Source organism: Lathyrus oleraceus, chromosome 3, assembly GCF_024323335.1.
Source record: "Lathyrus oleraceus cultivar Zhongwan6 chromosome 3, CAAS_Psat_ZW6_1.0, whole genome shotgun sequence".
Classification (NCBI taxonomy): Eukaryota; Viridiplantae; Streptophyta; class Magnoliopsida; order Fabales; family Fabaceae; genus Lathyrus; species Lathyrus oleraceus.
The window spans coordinates 163,029,600-163,035,599 of NC_066581.1; the positions used below are offsets into that span (position 1 = coordinate 163,029,600).

Sequence of the window (6,000 nt, forward strand, 5' to 3'; positions counted from 1 at the left end):
GGGGGGCGAATAGCATCCAGTGCTAAGCCCAGGCCCATGCGGATCACTTAAATGTGACATAATAAAATAAAAATAGAAAAAATAAAAAGGAAAATAAAAAATGCATGGCCAGGATTCGAAGTGAGGGCAGCATCTAGTGGCCACGAGAGTGCCACGCATGTACTCTCCATGCAACGTGAAAGAAAAAAAAACAGCAACATGCAGCAAGGTAGTTTCGCGAAAATACAACACATCACATCCGTTTTCCAGCCAGCATAACTCGAGCTACAGTGCTCCAATCGAGATGATATAAAAAGCAAACTTCGAGTACAAGATGAGAGGAACATCATGGTATTTTATTTCATGAAAAATAATAACTTTATCATGGAGAAATATGGACAGCAAGGTAGGCTCATGCACCAAAACGTGAGAAATGCAGCATATTTTCCCAAACTTCAAATCCCCATATCTCACAACTCAAGGCTCCAAATGGGATGATATAAAAATCAAAATTCAAGTTTGAAACATGTAGAATGCAATGGTGTCTTATTTCATTAAAAATAATGCCTCTAGCATAGAGAAAAATGAACAGCAAGGGAGGCTCATGCAAGGATTTTTGGCAAAAATTCAATGTTTCAAAATTAAAGTTTAATGAACATGCTTCAATGAAGGGTTCATAAGGCAATCATAGCATTATATTAACATGTAAAATAAGCACGAAAAAAAAAGCATGACAATAAATGAACAATACATGAAGTATGGATGGATAGCATGAAATGAACATGGAAGATATGATGAACAAGCAAAGCATTCATGGCCATGGAAGGTTGGAATAAAAAAACGACCTAGTGGAGAAAGTCCACTGCTTCTTGTTGGGATGAGAGGAATGGAGGGAAATGGGATGCTCTTCAATGGTGATTCAATGTTGGTGAAGAGGAATGCAACATGAAATAGACAACCAAACTTGCCTTGCCCTAAAGTTCTGCATCCACCACCCTTTTAGCTAGGGTTTAGAAGCTCTTAAATATGTAGGGTTTGAAGTGTGTAAATGGGCTGAAATGTGGCTTGGATTCATGAGCAAAAAGTGCAAAAAAGTGGGGTGGTATTAGGAAATCCAATTGTGGCAAAGCTTAAGTGAGTTGACAACAAAAGCACATAAAGCAAATGGCCAAATGAGGAAATGCAAGGGCTGGTTGGTTTATGCAGCAAAACATGAAAATAAGTCCAACATGGTGACTTTAAGGCATTGTAACTTGATGAATAAATGTCCAAATGGCAAGACAATGCAAACAGTAGAAATAGGGCATGGAACTTAACATTTTTCATGTTGAACACATCTTGAAATTGTGAGTGGAAATGGGTGGAAAATGGCCATAAAGTTCAGGTTTCATGGCTGCAAAATGGTTGGGCCAGTTTGGCCTAAATGCTGTCAAAAAAATTCAGCCTATGATACCAACTTTAGATGAGTGTATCTTCCAAACCAATGATCCAAATGGCAAGGCAATGCAAACAGTAGAAAGAGGGCATGGACCTTAACATTTTTCATGTTTAACACATCTTGAAATGGTGAGTGGAAAGGGGTGGAAAATGGCCATAAAGTTCAGGTTTCATGGCTGCAAAATGGTTGGGCCAGTTTGGCCTAAATGTTGTCAAAAAAATTCAGCCTATGATACCAACTTTAGATGAGTGTATCTTCCAAACCAATGATCCAAATGGGGTGGTTCCAAAAAGGTATGAAAGAGGACATATCAAGGTACAACTATCATGAAGAAAGTGTTTTCAAAATATGCCTTGAAGTGCAAGAAATCTGGCTCATAAGTCTTGACAAATTTTGCAAATTTTGGACTTGGAAAAATTTCTAAGTGTTCTAAAATAATGTCTTACTTTGACCAAGCCTAACTTTCTCACTTTTAATCCAAATGAAACAAACTTTATATCTCTAGAAAGCTTGAAACAAGAGGAATAACTTTCATGTTGAAGAAATCTCCAAATGGGGCATGTATCTTGATGGAATATAGGCTTAAAGTGGGTGCAAAAACCATAAAAACTTGCCTTAAATGGAAAGTCAACTATTTCCAAATTTGGTAACTTTTCCAACTCCTGATTAAATGATGAATCCATGATCCAACCTTGATCAAATTTCACATGTGGACTTCCTTAGGCATGAATTTTGAGATTCCACCTTCAAAATGTCAGGAGTTGACTTTTTTGACCCCACCGTTGACTTTTCCCAAACCGTTTGATTCCCGATTCCATTGATCAATTGAGGCACCTATGGCTCAAATAAAGAGCTGATTTTTTGCATGTAGATCCTTGTGGACATGTGGAGGGCCATGGAAATGAGTTTCACTCAGGGAATCAGAAATAAACCGATTTTATACCAAACCCTAGTTTTAGGGCAAAAATGACTAGGAACTGATTACACTGATTGCCAATGGATCTTTCTGTGATAATTGTGGATCTTCTTAGGCAAAGATGACTCTCTAATCATGACATGAATGAGCCCCATTTTCTTCCCATCAAACATTTCCTGTTGCAGATAGCCATGAAACCCTAATTTCTGATCAAATGCAGATGCACACTCTGAGAGCTCTGACTCTTCCACTGACGAACTGCAGACCACCATGAGATACCTGGACCACCTTGAGACCCTTGAGGCTTGCATATTTGGAAAATGAAGTCCAATTCTCAGACTTGCTTTGTGTGGGCTCCTTCTGGTAAGGAGTGATCAATCAAAACCCTGATTTCCCAAGTCACTGATGCAGTATGCAATGAGTATGACCTAGTATGATGCTAATGCAATGTGAAACACAATCCCATGCTTCCAAAAAAAATGAAGGGTAAATTTTGGGGTGTTACAGCTTGAAATTCAAAGCTACTCCAGTCCATCCGGCCAAGGTGAGCCTTCAATAAGGACTTAATCCACTAATCTTGAATTATTACACCAATTGATCATCTAAGAGGATAAAGATCTCTTAGCCCTCTCAAGTATACATACTTAACAAGTCACTTGAGGAATATTCAACAATAAAAATTATAGTAGTGCTTAGTGCTTCTAGGTAAGCAGAAATTACAAAAAATAAGAACAAAAGAAATGTTCACACTTTAGAGTAGCAAGTCGTGTGAAAGGAGAATGCGTAAGAGATATGAGATTAGTTTCAATATTCTCGTGTGTTTCTTTGCATTCTTTGTGAAGAGATCCATCCTATATATAGGGGTTGATGAAGAGACCGTTGGATGAAAGGATCTTTAACAATGATGGATGATTAATGTCATTAATCTCTGTGTTCTTTCCATAGAAATTAGGGGTGCTTTAACTTTCTTCCAAAATTAGATTCTTGCCATAAGTGGAAGACTTCATAGCTAAGTCTTTAGTGATCGTTTCTGAATCAGAGTGTTCAATAAATCAGAGTTTTTGTTCAACATGTACATCTTCAGATAGTTGCTTACAGCTAACTGACTTTAGAGGTTCTTGATGTCTTCCTGATTAATTACGTTAGAGTGTAAAAGCTTCAGATCCTAGAGTGCGCTCTTTTGCTTCAGAGTGTCTGATATCTCTTTCTTCGTTGAGCTTTGTACGCTTCCTTTGTTCAGAGTCAGATCTTCTGCTTGCGTACCTTCTAAGTGGTCATTCTAAACTTGTGTCTGTATCTGATATATGTCTATCTGACTTCTTCTTTTTATTAGAGTCCTGCACACTTAGATAATTTTGTTAGGGTACCATTTTGTTCCATCCTTTGTTATCATCCAAATCTTAGAGATGAATTGTAAATACTGAATTTTGTTCTTACAATCTCCCCCTTTTTTATGATGACAAAAACTTTAGAGCGATGATGAAACAATGATACTATCAGCAAGGATAGAAAATAATATCTCAGATTCAGATGAGAGATTACTCCCCCTGAGATAGATCATAAGGATTTTTCAGAAGTTCTTACCAGATTTTCCTTGTGTGTGATAACACTGAAATTTACCGTATTTTCGACTCCGATTTCACATGCATTCTAGTTGTTTTATTGTTATTTTGTTGTGTTATTACTATGTTTTTCTTTGTTTTCAGGTTTTTATTTTAGTCGGAGCCCCGATCGAGAAAAGGAGCGAAAAAGAGCTAAAAACCCTAAAATTCAGCATTTTGTACTTGTGGTTTCCACCATGGTTGGCGCCATAGACCCTGCCATGACGTGTCCAAGCTCAACCTCCCTCAACTGCCACGTTCCCCACTACTTCCACTAAGGCGCCTCAGATTGGCCTTATGGCAGGCGCCATGGCCTTGTGGCGGGCGCCACAAGAGGAAAAGTTTTCCCTCCCATTTTCAAGTTGAAGGGCATCCTTGTCATTTCCATCTTTTTACTTGCTTATAAATAGAAACTCGAAATCACTTTTTCAATCATCCAAACTTAGAGCAGAGGCAAACTTAGAAGCAAACTTTGTTTCACTTAGGCATATATTCAGTATTTTAAAGTGGTAATCGCTTCACATTGGAGTGTTACCACAATTGTGTAATCAATTCTGTGATCGAGTATGTAATCGAGTTTGGAGCACTTTGGAAGGAAGTTAATCCTGCTGCCATTTTCATTTCCACTTTGCAATTTATTCAACCCTCCGATTGGAGCAGGTTTTTATTACTTGTCTTTATCTTATTTATTTCCCGCACTCGCTTTACTTTTATTTATTTTCCCGCACTCGCTTTACAATTATTTATTTTCCCGCACTCGCTTTACTTTTATTTATTTCCTCGCACTCGCTTTAAATTATTTATTTCCTCACACTCGCGTTACTTTTATTTATTTCCTCGCACTCGCTTTACTTTATTTATATTCCCGCACTCGCACTACTTTTATTTACTTTCCGCACTCGCACTACTTTTAAGATTATGTTTAAGATTATTCCCTTTTTCCCTCAGAGATAAAGCCCTATCATGGTTAGATTCCCTTCCACCCAATTCCATTACGACTTGGGATAACCTTAGAAGAGTTTTTCTTGCTAGATACTTTCCCCCGAGTAAGACCGCCGTTCTTCGAACCCATATAACTAGATTTACCCAAAACCAAGGAGAATCGTTGTTCGAAGCTTGGGAGAGATATAAAGAGTTGTTACGAGCATGCCCACATCATGGTTTAGAAAATTGGTTAATCATTCAAACCTTATATAATGGACTTCACTATAACACGAAGATGACCATCGACGCTGCCGCAGGCGGTGCTCTGATGAACAAACCTTATCCTGAAGCTAGTGCCCTCAACGAAGATATGGCTCAAAACTATCAATCATGGGGAGTCGAACGAGCGACAGTTGAGAAGAAGGAAGCCCAAGGAGGAGTGCATCAACTAAGCTCTATAGACATGATGCAAGCGAAAATGGATGCATTAGCCCTTAAGGTCGAGCATATGTGCATAAACCTGAATACTATAGCCGCAGTTTCGTTGGATTGTGAGATATGTGGAACCAAAGGACACCAATCTATAGAATGCAGTCTATTAAACGAAACCCACTCTGAGCAAGTGAACTACACCCAAGGGAACCCATACTCGAATACCTATAACCCTGGATGGAGGAATCACCTGAACTTCTCCTATAAAAACAATAACCCAATCCAAAATAATGCACCTCCGATACCTAGTTATCAAGCCCCAAGATCAAATCAACCTATGCAACCTGTACCACCAAAGCCGAGCCTTGAGAAAATTATGGAAAATTTTATCACCGTTCAAACCCAACAAATCAAGGAGTTCATGAACCAAAACATTCATGTTAACGAATTGATTACTCAGTTAGGAACCAAGGTTGACCAAATATTTACTCATACCAAGATGCTTGAAACCCAGATCTCTCAGGTAGCTTTGAACCAAGCCCCTCAGACTACACCTGGAGGACAATTCCCTGGACAACCTCAACAAAATCCGAGAGGACAAGCCAATGCCATTACCCTACAAAGTGGGAACACTTATGATGAGCCACCAAACCCTATATTGAGTGAAACCGAAACTTCTAAGGAATGTACAGAACCCACGGACAAAGTAA

General features: G+C 38.7%; 1 non-coding gene across 1 annotated transcript; it reads right to left on the minus strand.

Annotated features, from left to right (window-relative positions):
* Positions 1 to 4,991: 4,991 nt before the first annotated feature.
* On the minus strand, positions 4,992 to 5,098 carry LOC127133620 (small nucleolar RNA R71). The gene has a single exon (XR_007807573.1). It is a non-coding gene; the product is annotated as a small nucleolar RNA R71 (small nucleolar RNA).
* Positions 5,099 to 6,000: the final 902 nt, after the last annotated feature.